Genomic DNA, 15,541 nt, shown 5'->3' on the forward strand with positions numbered 1-15,541 from the left:
CTACTGGGAACCTCTGTTTATACCAATTTGTTAAGCATAAAATAACATCAGTTATTTTTCAAAAATATTTTTCCAAGGTGTATATTGACTACATTAGTGAATAAAATTGGAGAAGGGAAGGAAAAAAAATGGGGGAGAGAGGGTTGATTGAAGTTTAAAAGTACATAAATCACTTCAGAAATATAATTTGCAAATTCATTGTGTGAAGTAATTAATCAAAGCATGGTTAGTTGTAGTACTTGAGAGACTTTGATCTGACAACTGAAAGAAATATAAAGAAACTACTGGGTATCGAGCTACAGTGTTAGAACGCAAAACGTTTCTCCATGCTAGTTACAAGTTTAATTACTTCTTTTTTTTTTTCACTGACAGACCCAAATTAAAATAAATGGGCCACATCGAGACAAATTTCAGATGCATGGAGTGCTTAAGAATATATTGTTCCCATAATATGAGGATGCCATGAAATATATTAATAAAGCTGTTCAATTTTTTAATTTCACTAGGAAATACATTGAGAATTGAAAATGCAGTACATAAGAAGTGCTTAACATTTTCTATTTTAGATGCTTATTTTAGAGATTTTAAAGTGTAGCTTTTATTTTTACAATAATATATGTCTACCCAGATGTACAGTAACATGTGACAAGGAAAACAGTTATGGTAAAAACAGCAGAGAGAGTAGTTAAATATTAACTGGACTACCTTAATACTCTTATTCGTTACACTCAAATACCAAGTTTCAGCCTGAGCAACACATAGAGTTTGTTTTGCTAATCCATATTGGCTTAAGATTGCTGAAAGTGGCTTGAGATACTTTTGAAATAACTAAATGCACTTCTGGAGTAACTAACTGTAAGACTAAAAATAAAGTATTTCGTGTAAAATTTATGCAAATACATGTTACGTATATTATATTTTTATGAAATAAATGACACTATTGATTAAATAAATTATTGAGTCAGTGAGTACTGCTACCATATCCTGTGAAACACAGCTGTGACTGGTCCATCATACTGGAAGTCCTATCAACAATCATGCAGTCGAAAGCTGTGAATCAGCACAGTCAGGGCCAACATTTCTAGTGATTTGTCTTAAAAAAATCACAAAGATAAAAAAAAAGTCATTGTTACGTCACCTGTGTTCTGGCTTTTAAAGCCATAGATGTTTATTGCCTATTCTCTACCCAAGACTATTGACTATAATTATGTAGTCAAACAAACAAACAAACAAAATCCAGACAAATGAATAGCAACCTATAAACAACCTATAAGAACATTCCCCTGCCATCCTAATCCTCACTGATAGGAAGAGGTCTTTAATCTCCAGGGCAATGATCTCACTCTTTCCCTTTCCTCTTTGTCATCCTCCCAAAGCTACCTTCCAATATATTTCTCCATCTGTTTCACACAGTCTCTTACCTTCTTCTCACAGTCTTCTGCCCTGATTTAGCTGTAACCTGAACGTAGTGATCAGCAGAGACAACACATAATTGCTTATGTTAATGAAGAAGTAGGAAGAAAATCCTCCTTTTTGTCCATTTGTGTGGCTAGCCAAATACAGATGCTTCATTGGCTGCTAGTGCTGTTATTTAGCCATAGCTTTTCTGCATATACTACACACAACAGCAGCAAAGTAGCCTCATTCTACTCTCTCTGCTGAATAAACTGCATGAATGATTAAGCAATCTTACAGCAGTGGGCTCCAGAAACACTCTTTTACGTGTGAACCTGCAGTGCTTGTGGGTAGGCTGGAGTTGTAGGAAAAGGTGAATTATGTAACAGAAGGAGAGTAGTAGTTAATGTGCAAGCACCTCTGGGAAACATACCCAAAAGCAAGGCAATCCAGAGGATGTAAACACCTTTTTCTATGTGATTCACTACTGAAATTATCATTAAGTAGGGTTGTTCTAAAGCAGACCCATTCACTTTTAAGAGTCTGAGTCTTTAAGGTCCTCAGCACCAGGGATGCACTGGCATCTTCAGGTCTTAACTCCAAAGAAGCTAACATGGAATATCAAGCCTGATGTATGAGACCTAAAGCAAAAAAAAAATGATCTTCCTTTCTGTAGACAAAACCGAAACACAGTTTTAAAGCAATGTAATGTCTCACCAGCAGTTCTAAGACACAATGCACTTTGCAAGTCCCAGACTCACTGTATCCTTCCTGAGGCCCTGCTTCCTTCCAGACATCGATGTTTCTTTCTCAGGCGCCTGGTCTCAGTTCTCAGACTCTGACTTGCTGAGTTCTCATGTCACCAAAACTCTTTTTTTGCAAGCCACTGGTTCCCAGAACTTTCCAAAGGCTGTCTCTATCTCTTGCAGGACTACAAAAGACAGTAAAGCAGGGTTAAACAGGAAAATTAGAGCCTGTAAAGAAAAGAAAAAAGAAAAAAAATAGTGGGGGGGGGGGGGGGAAACAAGGAAAAAGGAAAAAATAAAAAAGGAAAAGGGAAAAAAGAAAAAAAAGAAGAATATAGAAAAGAAAAAAAAAGAAAAAGGAAGAAGGATTTTGGAAGGAAGAAGCTTTCCTTTGAAAAGGAAGAAGCTCTTGACTCCTTCTTTGCTTTACATGAATTCATAAAAGCAAAGAAGATTATGGAAGGCCATCCCTCAGATGGGAAGTCTTCTTGTTCATATAGATTTCTTTAAAATGTTTACTTATGTTTAAATCCTCAGACATAATGAAAAATTTTCTTCTTATTTCCTTGTCTTTCTCATAAATTCAGCGGGGGGGGGGAGGGGCGGGGAGGGAATCTTACAGAAATGGTTTATCTTCTCACACACAATGAGGAACGAATTGTGTAATTTTCCAGAAGAACTTCATCAGTGAAAAAAGAATTGCAAGGACCATTGAAAAATAAGACAGTCCAAAACATCATTAAACCTAGTCGCATTTATTGGAAATTCCTTCTTATGCATTTTCTTCAACACCTTACACAAAGGGAAGATTTCGTGACTATAGCATCTTCTCTCCTGCCTCTATTCCATTTTCTTTGAATAAATGTGTTCACTGTGAGAAAACAGAAGTATTTGATTCAGAACACAAATCTGGAGGGAGGGTGTAGAGGAAAGTGAAAAGCAGACAGAAAGGGAGCTTTATGAATAACACAAAAAAAATGCAAAAAGCAAGAAAGGAGAAATGGTGAAATGCCATATCAAATGGTGGATATTTTTTTATTTTTTTTTATAAAAACCTAACTTTAAAAGATAATTTCTAGATGTTGCATTAACTCATGGTTGGAGCTTTATTTTGTCTGTATAACCAAAATGTAACTGTCATAAGCACTGGTACCTCAGCAGTCACTGCTTTTCATTTTGCAATCTTTTTCTTTTTATCTGTCACAAAGAGATATAATATTCTTCTCCATTGGATAAAACACTTTGAATTTTTGTAAACTCCTATGTTAACTTAGCACAAGTAATGTGAATGTTACGTACGTCTACAGACAGATATTTAATCATGATTTTCCATATATTGACATTCAAACTATGTAATCCTGATTTCTTACACAAAACTGAACAATGTTCCACAAAAGCAAACATCTGTTTCTTTGATCACTTAACTTTACCAGCAGGTTGATTCCAGAATCTTCTGTCTTCTAGCATCTTTTACTTGAAGGAAAATAAAAATTAATTGTATGATTGCTAGGAATTCTTCTCCATTAGCAACCTTTGAGGCTCCTTGAAGTTGTTCATTAATTGAAATCAAATCATTAAAGAGGATGCATACCATCATCCATGGTTCTTTCTGAATTAGAAGCCTATGTGATACCAATAGCAAGCTTCATGAAAATGTCAAAGAATCATAGTGTTGTCTTGTGTTGGAAGGAACCTTAAAGACCACCTAGTTCCAAACCCCCTGTTATGGGCAGGGACACCTCCCACCAGACCAGGTTGCCCACAGCCTTGTCCAGTCTGGTCTTGAACATCTCTAGGGATGGGGCATCCACAGCTTCTCCGGGCAGCCTGTGCAAGTGCCTCACCATCCACTGAGTGAAGAATTTCTTCCTAACATCCAATCTAATTTTTCCTTCTTTTAGTTTAAAACCATTCCGCCTTGTCTTGTCATTGTCTGCACAAGTAAAAAGTCGCTCCCTGTTTTTTTAATAAGCCCTCTTTAAATAGTGAAAGGCTGCAATGTGGTCTCCCCAGAGCCTTCTCTTCTCCAGGCTACACATCCCCAGATCTCTCAGCCTTTCTTCATAGGAGTGGTGGTCCAGCCCTCTGATCATCAAAATTGCTCCATGGTCGTTTCTGCTCAGACCTGAGTGGCTGGTGAATGGTGGAAATGCAAATCTACTGCCAGCCCCCAGAAGATATCATTCGGTTTCTGTACTACAGATGTAGTAATAAGTGAAAAGCTCCATCTGCATGGATCCAACCCCCTTTGATACCCTTCTCACTCATAGTCACAACCTGCTCCTCCTCACCTGCCTTCAGCTCCTCTTGCCTCAGAGCAATGAACCACTAATGCTATGTCATGATTACTTTTCCTTGGGTTCCATGGTGTCCCACCTTGAATCTAAGCTGGTGATATTTCTTAAATCTGGTTGTCCAATATATATTTTTTTAATATGAAAATACATGAGAAAGTGTACAAATAAAATTCCTAACTTTTTTGTTAATTGCTTAGCGTAGGAAATCTTATGGTCCTCACCTTACAGGTAGAAAACTGAGAAAAAGGAAAATCAATGCCATAATCCCAAAATCAGGGGTCGGAAAAATGGGACTGCATGTAAAAGTCTTGGGCAGGATCTCCTTCTCTCCACTCTATTAGAACTTACACTTAAGATTGTGGAAATATACTTAATTGGCATTAAAAAGTATTCTCTATGCTAGTATATCATACTGCAGAAAAAAAAGGATGACATCGGAAAATTGTGATTTTGAAATGTGATTTATGCATGCACTTAAAAGTAGGATGAAACAGGAGGGGGAGCTCTCAGTACATCAGCCAACAACGAAAGCAAGCTCCAGTGCAGCAGTTTTCCAAGCCAGGGAAAGGTGCATCAGCTCTCACTTTGCTTTCAGCAGGAAAAAGGGAACAATTTTCTCACCTGCAGAGTCTAACCTTCCACACTAAATGGCACAATATTTTTCTTAAAATTGCATCTTTTACTTCATCAAAAGCTTTCCTGCTCACTGGTAATATGTAGTACATTGTTACATTACAAAGGAAAAGCTGAGCTAATTATCTCCTCACTTTTGCCTTTTTGATAAAATACACAAAATCTAACTTGGTTCAGCAAGCAACTATAGCAAACATCTAGAGAAAGAACACAGACAACATCTGTAACAAGTCAGAGATCCAAGAAGTGTTGTACAACTGATTTCTGCCTCACTTTCTGTCTTAGTTAGGTCTTTACTTCATATTTGCAGCTCAGCAGGCAACCTTCTCCCCTTCGGCCTTATATGTTAAATACATACCGTAGTTTGTGATCTACCAATGACAAGATACCCACTAGAAATCAAATTTCCTCTTCGCAGATCTTTCCTGATTTATTGCAAGATGCTTTACTCACTCAAATTGAAATGAAGTAGAGACACTTGGGAGGTCTGAATAGGAAACAGCTAATTAGAGACTTGCTAAACATACAAGTAACAGGGAAATGAGGTTAACTTTATAAGCAAAAAAAAAAAAATACCATTGAAATCAGTCAGGAATGATTCATCCAGCCATTGTCATCTAGCAATTTCATAGCAGGTAAGAAGAGGACCATGCAGAAGGATTGAAAGGAAGGATTAATAGACATAGAACAGGCTAGACATAGAAAGGTAGACTGTAAATATTTTGAATCATCATGCATAATAAATTTCTAGTAAACAGGATGATTTCTAGTGCAATAACCCTAGGAAAGCCATGTATGACCCAGAAAAACACTTTAAATGGTTCTAAAATAACCTAATTTTATTTGTCTGGTAATTCGACAAGTAACTCTGAAAGAAACCTTCAAAAGTGAAAACAAAGTGACATTTTCTATCCTTTTATTATGAGTTTGATTCAGTCCATTTTAAGTGAGCTACAATAAAAAAAAAAAGTAAGTTTAGAGTAAGATTATGAGTAAAAACAATACTTTAGACCAATCAGCACTGAATGTTGATTATTTAATTCTTACAAACTGCCCGACACTGGTTTCTGAAATTAGAAAAAACAACTGAATTAAGTCCAATAATAATAAAAGTAAGAAATCTGTATAAATACCAAAAAAAAAAAAAAAAGTTCCTAGGATGGTCCAGGGAATAGAAGCAAGATTTAGATAAGCCTTGCAAACCAGATGCTAGGAAACAAATATTCACTAGGGAAGACAAAGAACTAGTACAGCTGAAATAAACAAAGTTCATCCAAGAATGATCAAAAAATAGTCTTGTGTAAGATTACACTGGAAAATTAGAAGAAGGTTTCTAATTGCCAGAGATATAAGATAGCGGCTTAACTACTTTTAAGATATAACTTTATAAGTTTCTAAAGGGAATTATACAATTTGGCTGTCAGCAACAGCAGGCAGCTGGTAGCCAGGTCCTAGATGCTCCCTAGCTCTTCCCCATTAACCAGGACATCCCTTCTTATCTCATGCCCTTATAAAACAGAGGTCTATCATCACTGATATTCCATAAACAGAAAGAGACTAAATTTGTCAAATGCTCTTTTGAAGTAAATTATCCAGCACAAATTATTCCCTATTTTTATTATTCAATAACTCATGTAGTGAATGGAACTCATCTAATATTAATTAATTCTCTTAGTAGAACAAAATTAAGGATTTGTAGTTAAAAACTCCAATGACATGCATCAGACTATCAGAGAATGTTTGATAAATTCCATGGCATCAAGATTTTGCAGTTTTCTTCCCCCCCCCTCCCGGGACATATCAAGGATTTATGTAAAATAATAATAATAAAAATCTAAGATCAACATGTATTTTAAAAGAAACACTGGGTACAAAACCTTTCTATAGTTATATACATTCTGAAGGCACTACACTGACCTAACACACAATATACTTGATGAAAGCTATCTGTTAAATATATATATACATAAAGTTATAAGGAAGTGCTTAAATCCCAATCCAAAAGTTGTAGATAAACAAACGCAATAGTCTTATTTATTAATGGGAATGAAGGAGAGAGCATCAATAATAGAAAACATTAAATCTTGTAGCAATAAGTGTCTAAGACACTAAATCAGTTCAGAAATGCCAGCACATAGATATCAAAAATGAGAAGAAGAACCTATACACTCTGACTCAAAGGTAGTACCTAGGAGGATGCTTTCAAAAGCAGATCTGAAAAATGTTCAGCCATTAAATAAAGAGTATCCTAATGTGTGCAAAAAGAATTTGCAGTTGGTTGAAAAATAAAGAAAATACAAAGGGAATACAAAGAAGATTGATTGCAAAAAATTCAGTTTTGAGATGAAAAGATAATGTTGTTAGTAATACGAGAAAGCAAAATCCTTTCCTCAGTAGATGACTTCCATTTTCTTCTCCAGCTTTCAAATCTTTTGACCAAGAAATGCATACATAAGATGACTTTGTTTTCAATCAAGTTTTTGCTCAACCACAAAAGAGAAGGAAAAAAAAAAAAGTATTTTTCAGGCTATGAATTTGAAACATCACTTTTGAATGGAATCAATAGCAGAATTGAGGAGGATAAACTGGGATCAGAGATGAATGAAGATAAATAAAGAGTCTGTCATCACACCTATAGATTTGTCATAGCTTCCTACATATTTGCTAAACAGGAAAACTGAGCTACAGGTTTTGATTTTGTTGGTTGGTTGGTTTGGTTTGGTTTGTTTTTTTCTAGTTCAATGTTTAGCTGTACTTAATTGATAGAAGAGTTTTTAAGAGACAATTTTATTTTATTGTTCCTCATTTTCTTTCTGATTTGCATTCACTTTACCCACTGGGGTAGACAGACAAGAAATTACCAGTATAACAATGCTGTTGAAAGGAATGACATGGCTTTTTGTTTCATTTTCTCCTATCATCAGCAATGTGTTTGCTGTCCACACTCTTCCTGTATTTTTTTTAAAGAAAGTTTACGATATTAGCCACAGGAACAGGAACAGAGGCCATGTATCAGGTACATGTCCCAAAGGTTCATTATTTCTTTCTTTCTTTCCAAGCCAATAGTTGTTTCTATTTCTTTCTATGAAGCAGAAGAAATTTGGAGGACCCTTCATTGAAACATGTTTCAAAACAGCCTTTGGGCAGTAGCCGAGACATCCTGGGGAGCTCTGAGCTACTGGAAGCTAGTTTCCACAATTCCTGGGGTACCACACACAAGAGTTTTTTTGCATGGTTACCCACTTTTTTATCACAGAGGTCATTCCTGGTGGTATGTGGTGTTCACTACCCACAGCAGGCATGCAAGTCTGAATCACCAAAGCAGACATGAGTATGCTATAGTTAGTATGATTTTTCCCCTCTTCAAAATCTTCCGAATCTGTGTGGTTCAAAATGTCTAAGCAGCCAAGCGGAGAAAGTGAAAGAGCCTACCCTTAGCCAGAGGTACTTAATTTAGTTACATACCTCAAAAAGTAATTATCCATTTGCAGATATGGGTCTTTGTTCATGCTTATAAATCTAAAGAAACCTTTAGCTGACAAACTTAAGTGATACTACTGCTTTGCAAGTGAAGTGACACAACCAGAATGAAAGAGAAGGGAATAAAACCTAAGCAGCTAAATGATTCCACTCATTTCCTGAGAGAGAACAGAGAGGAAAGTTAAGATGTGGGTCATTTGCAGATCTAGTTTGGAAGCTCATTGGGAGGTACTCAGCTACAACTCAAATGGCTGCCATTATAAAATCTTGGGTAGATGAGATGCATAGTAGATAAAGTGGTAACTAGTGTCTCCCTTGGAGCACTTTAACAACTGGGTTTGAATTCATAAGTGTTCTGATTGTACATGTGCAAATGCTTCCATATAAAAGGTTAGGCGCCCATTGTTACTGCAGCATCTGTTAAAAAAGATAGCCATATCGGTTGCTAGGAGATGGCAGAATTCTCCTGGAGAAAAATCATTCCTGATAAAAAAAAAATGATTTTACATAAAGACCTTCTTAAATATAAATATCTTTGACAGCAGCTATTATTATTCACTGAGCTCCTTCACAACTGAATAAATGGCAGAAAAATATATTATTCAAATACCATTATATCCTAAAGTGTTAAATAGGTTTTTGTCTCTCTTTTCCCCTTCTTTTTTGTTACTCCAATACAGTATTTGCTTCCAGCTAAAATTACTGCCTTTCCTTTTCTGTAGATCATTCCATGAAGAACCTTTAAGAGAACTGAGGTCAAAAATTGAACTTGCTTGTCTTCCCTTTCACTGTGAAACTAGATTTGCTTAAAATGAATCGTACAGTAGGATAAATGCTTCATTGGGAAGGAACTGGGATGCAGAAAGATGAAGAAAACCTTGCAGCAAGTCTTCACGAATGGATGGCTGGAAGAAGGCAGGTGGGAGGCTGTGCCTCCTGAAAGCAACCAACCATTCAATTTCATTTCAATAATGTTTGTAATTTTCTTCCTGCTGGGGTGGCTGGAAGTACAGCTGCCCTATATTTGTGACCATGTGTCCAGCTTTTGGTGAAAATGACCCTAACAAATACAACATGAAACAAATGATATACTTGCTGTTTTAAACTTGTGTAGTCAATAAATGAAACAATAATCTTTCCTAATTTAGTGTGCTCAGACTTGCTATTGTGGACATGAGAACTTCCCAGCTGCAGAACACAAAGGCATGCTGCCCACAAAATACGTGGTTTCAGCAGCTGTGCCTTCCATTGACTCGAGCTGGGAGAAATGTAGATCAAATACCAACAATAAGAGATCAATGTTGGAAATATTAGCATGAGAAAGAGTGCACCAAACTCTGAGTGTTTTTTTTTTTTTTAATCTGGCTGTAATAAAGTTTTTCAAGAATTTTGCACATGGGGGGTGCATGTGCACACGCATGTGCGCGCATGTGTGTAAAGTGCCTCAGAATCAGGCCGCAGCATGTTTCCTTGTACAAATATTGACAGGAATCCTTCAGTTTACTTGGAATTTTCCTGAGAAAGCTGCAACAATAAGGTAATACCTCTTCACTACTTTTCACACAGTTGTTTCAACTGCTGGCACCAGGAAATCCTTATTGTTTTAATCAATACCACTTGGAGTGATGACATGTTTCTTTTTTTCCTTTAGTGACAGACACGGTGCATTTCCTTGCACAAAGTTCTCATGAGAGACTTTTGTGCTGTGCTCTGTATATCCAACAGTAAATATGTATTTGCCAGAAGGCTGAAAGAAGGGGTCACTATTTTTATTTCTTCTACTTTTCATCCTGATGCTTTATGCTTCATTGTTGTACTTTCAAATTTACAAATGACCCCAAGAAAAGTAGTGAGACTATTGTCAACGGTCATAATAAAACATCTGAGGAACATTTGGAAGACCAGGAGTTATTAATTTAAAGAATTTAACTTTGATGTTCCTTTCCTCCCCAATCTCCTTTCTAGCACATACACTTGAACAAAAATTATAAAGTAATGCTTTAACTGCATTCTTGAATGTTTTACGTTAATTAGAGACTTGATTAAAGTTATTAAGGTAATTAGAATGTAACATGCGTATACCCCAACTAATATACTGTGACAAACATTATTGCAACACCATACTTTGCTCTGCAATTGTATGTAGCATAGACAGAAAGAAGTGGTAAGAAATTCTTTCTCTTAAGACATATGGAAAAGAACTGAGCTCCCACTGTGCTGGTGACAGCAAGAAATGCTCTGCTTCCATCACACAGAGAACAGGCAGGACGCTCACTCCCTATTCCCACAAACATCGGGCAACGCAGGAATTCACCACCCCACAGCACTCATTTCAGTGATTGGGACAAACAGAGAAAATGCACTTGTTTGCATAGTGCTATATATGTTCGTAGACCAGCACTGTGAATACCAGGAAAAAAAAAAAAAAAGAAAAAAAATGTTTCTGACGACTTCAAACTTCTACAGATTAACATATGCCCTTTAAAGAGCTTAATTGCAGCAGCTGCACATTCACTGATCTGCTGCAGTTTATGTGTTTTGACATCCTCTCCATTCTTTCTTTCCTCTGCCTTGATCAAGAGAATTTGTAGCTTCCAAGCTTCATTCAGTTATTGCAAAGCAAACAACATTTTGTGCTTTCTGCATTTTTTTCCCCACTTCTCTTTCCATGATTACCTCCCATAGACCATCATCCTTCAATCCCAAGCTTCCTCTTTCTGTGCTATCCTGTACCACTCCAGACAGCAAGAACTTTAACGTCAACTTTAATGATGGTGGGAGTAAATCCCAAGTTTTATTTGTTTCACAAGTCTCAAGCCTACGAGTAGTTGAATGCATTTGCTTCTCATTGATACTGTTTGTCAATTGACTTTTCAGAGACCTTGAGTGCAAGCGGTGGTACCACAGCTTGGAACTGTAGTTAAGGCACAAAACGCACTGGAACCATCTTACTCTATTTTGCTGCTGCAAAACAATACAAGTAACTGAAGAAAGCAGCAGCCATGAAGCATGTTTTGGTTCCAGAAAAGAAGCAGATATGATATGGAGCATACAGATGGTTTGACTGCCATTATTTTCAAACTCTGTGCTCATTTTGCTTCTTTGAACAGGACCATTCTTAAAAGGAGATCTCAAATGGCCAGTTCAATAAGGAAAAAATCATTTGTTGATACTTAGATCTTGTGATAATATAGCAAAAGTGTGTAGTTTTTAAATTCTGCTAAGTTATAAATCAGTCACTGGACAGTGACAGGATAGTCACTTGTTAAATGCCTGAAGATAGTTATTTTTTAGAATACTGATAATAAACAGGTTAATTTGGGGAAAATGCAGGACCTAATTCCCTAAAACAATGTTGATACCCTTATTTAGAAACAGTAGAGGTAAAGGTAAATTTTTGGAAATTCTTCCAAAAGATAGAACTATGTGAGTGGTAAGCTATTTTTGCTGCATTGCAAGACTATTTAGGAGCTGGTGGGGTTTTTTTTGGTTATTTTTTTTTCATAAATTGAAAAATGTATTAAAGTATGTAAAGCAGTCTATATATTTTCAAGACTTAAATTCAACAATAAAAAGCATAAGTGTAAAGGGAAAATAATAAATTTATCAGGAAAAAAACCTGCAGCCCTGAAGATTACCTCCAGGTTTGTTGTTGTTGTTGTTTTTTGTTTGTTTTATTTTTAATGCAGATATACTAACTGCTGTTTCATATATGGAAGAAACTATGAGCAATAGAACTGTGATTATAAAATGCTTTTAAAAGAGAACTTGGTGAGACTTGCTACTGTTAACAACTTTTTTTCTGAGATCCCTTTAAAAAATAAAGAAAAGAAGGAACAACTCTAGACATGCAGGAAATACCTCATTTTGTGTTGTAGCCAATCATGAAAATGAGGAAATACATTTTAAACTGTCTTGAACGACAGCCCATTTTACCATGATAGACATTTGGCTCTTGTGTCACTACTGTGTAATGCAGATTGTCTGACTAATACATGCACGTAGTACATAGCTGTATTCAGCTGGGTGCACAGCTGAGTACAGCACAAAGTTTTCAGTGTTAGGGATGATAAGACTACATTTGACTTCAGTAGAATATGGACATATTTAAATGACTCAGAACACTTCTGACATTTATTCCATCCATCTCTTTAAAAACACACCTAATTAGTTGAACTTCATCCAGACAAATTTTAAAAATTACAACAATAAAAATAAATAAAAACGCCAATATCCCCATTTCACAAGTAATAAACAGAGAAAAGTCTGAATTTAAATGCTAGCTTTGACTCCTGCTCCCGGCACAAAGTTAATGGAAAAGAGAGGGAGAGAGAGAGAGAAAGACAGAGAGAGAGAATCCAGTATGTCTTTTATCAAAAGTCAATTCAAAGCTCAATATAAAGTTCAAACCTTTTGTAGCATACATTATCATTAAGATGAAATATTTAGTGGTTCTGTATTCCGGTCATCTTTTGACAATAACCTACAATGTCTCAGAGGTGGCAGGTGCTGGAGAATTCAGTCAATTATTTAAAAATATCTCATTTTTCAGGATGAAAGGTTGAAATTTTTATTAGCATGCCATCGATTAAATTGCACCTTCCATTTTAACATCCTGAACAAATTCCATAAACATTAAAATTTTTAGCTGCTTTGAATCTTTTACAGTATCTTTATAAAACCTTGAAACATTGCTATTTAATAGCCATCCCCATCTCTTGCCCTAGTGAATGGGTATAACTCTTTGTCCTGTGGACAATAGGAAGTCACATTTTTGGACTTCATGTAATGTTCTTCAGAGATAAGCTTGTCACAAATTATAGCTAATAATGTTTCAAGCTTCTCTGTGATAGTTGCAAGGTGAACACAAGGTTGGAACCAAATTAAAGTAGAACTACTCATATTTTTTCAGATTAAAATCTCACTAATATTTAATATTTGAATTTAAGCAAAATGTCAAATGTTTAAAAGGTAAAGTTCTTGTGATTATTAAAGGAACATTAAAGCAAAATAGAAATTGGATTGCTAAAAATCCCATTGCATTCATGTGGGTATGTATGCAGGCAATGTCACATTTGGGGAAATATTTGCAAAGCAAAAAAGCTTTTAAATGTTTATTTTTGTTTGAAACTCTATTCTTGGAGTTGAGGGATGGTTGGACCAGATGATCTTGGAGGTCTTTTCCAACCTTAACGATTCTATGATTTCCACAACATTTTACCAAGCAAATAGGGTTGAGCTGATCTGGTACAAAAGGGTACCTCAAATCTTTGAGGAATGCTACTCATTTCATATCCACTATCATCAACTGTGCTTACAAATACTGTCTTCTCCCTGAGTAGTCCCACTCGGATCAACAGGATAAATTGTGATAGCTAGCCATAACTGGAATGGGTGTAAGTCATGTCCTTGCAGGAGAGGGCAACAGAAAAAAAATTGCCTCAGAGAAGTGAGAACATAACAGGGTCTTCATGCTTCAGCTTCAAGAAGCATCATGCTCTCAGGCTGTCATCCTGATGGAGGATTTCAGCCACCTAAATATCTGCTGGAAAAGCTACACAGCAGGCAGTAAGCAATCCAGAAGACTTCTGGAGTGTGTTGAGGATATCCTCCTGGTCCAGGTATTAGACAAACCAACCAGAGGAGAAGCGTCACTGGGCCTGGTGCTCACCAATGCAGATGAACTCATTAAAGAGGTTAAGATTGGAGGCATTCTTGGATACAGGGACCACACTCTGGTTGAGTTTGTGATCTTGAGGAATACGGGCCTGGAGAAGAGCAAAGTCAGTACCCTGAATTTTAGGAGAACTGTGAGCTGTTTATAGAACTAGTGGATGAGAACCACTGGAGCACAGTCCTTAGGGACAGAGGAACTGATCTGAGCTGGAGACTCTTTAAGGGTACTTAGAGTACAAGAGCTTTCCATCCTCATGTGTAAGAAATCAAGCAGGAAAGGCAGGAAACCAGCATGCTGGTCAAACTGTGGCACAAGGAAATGCACAGGCAGTGGAAGCAGGGACATGTGGCCTGGGAAGAGTACAGGGATGCTGTCCAGATGTGCAGGGATGGGATCAGAAAAGCCATAGCACAAATATAACAATATAATGAGCTTGGTTAGGGATGAAAGAATAATAAGAAAGGATTCTGCAGGTACATTGCTCAGAAAAGAAAGGCCAATGAGAGTGTACCTCCTGTGATAAATGAGAAAGGACAATGGGTAACAACAGACATAGAGATGGCTGAGGTATTCAGCAAGTTCTTTGCCTCAGTCTTCACTGCCAGTCAGGCTTCCCACATCTCTTGAGCCCCTGAACCTGTAGACAAGGGCTGTGGGATCACAGTCCCTCCCACTGTAAGCATGGAGCAGGTTCAAGACCACCTGATGAAACTGAACAGATACAAGTCTACGGGGCCCGACGACACGCATCCCAGGGTCCTAGGGAACTGTCTGATGCAATTGCCAAGCCTCTCTCCATCATATTTGAAAAGTCATGGCAGTCAGGTGAAGTCCACAGTGAACAGAAAAAGGGAAATATCACTTCCATTTTTAGAAAGGATAGAAAGAAAGACCAAGGGAACTACAGAACAGTGAACCTCACCTCTGTTCCTGGGAACACCATGGAACAGATCCTCCTGGAAGCAAAGTTAAGGCAAGACAAGGAGGTGATCTGAGACAGCCAGTATGGTTGGCAAATCATGTCTGAGTGGCTGCATCAGTTGACAAGGGAAGATGTCATCTGCTTGGGCTTCTGTAAGGTCTTTAACACGGTCCCACATGACATCGTTATCCCTAAACTGGAGAGATATGGATCTGAAGGATGGACTACTCGGTGGATAAGGAATTGGATGGATGGCCACAGACAGAGAGAGGTGATCCATGGCTCTGTGTCCAGGTGGAGGCCAGTGATGTGTGGTATCTTTCAGGGGTATGTCTTGGGATGTGTGACATTTAATATCTTCATCAATGACAGACAATGGGATTGAGTGCAC

The sequence above is a fragment of the Anser brachyrhynchus genome, assembly GCF_964034855.1.
Source record: "Anser brachyrhynchus genome assembly, chromosome: 1".
Classification (NCBI taxonomy): Eukaryota; Metazoa; Chordata; class Aves; order Anseriformes; family Anatidae; genus Anser; species Anser brachyrhynchus.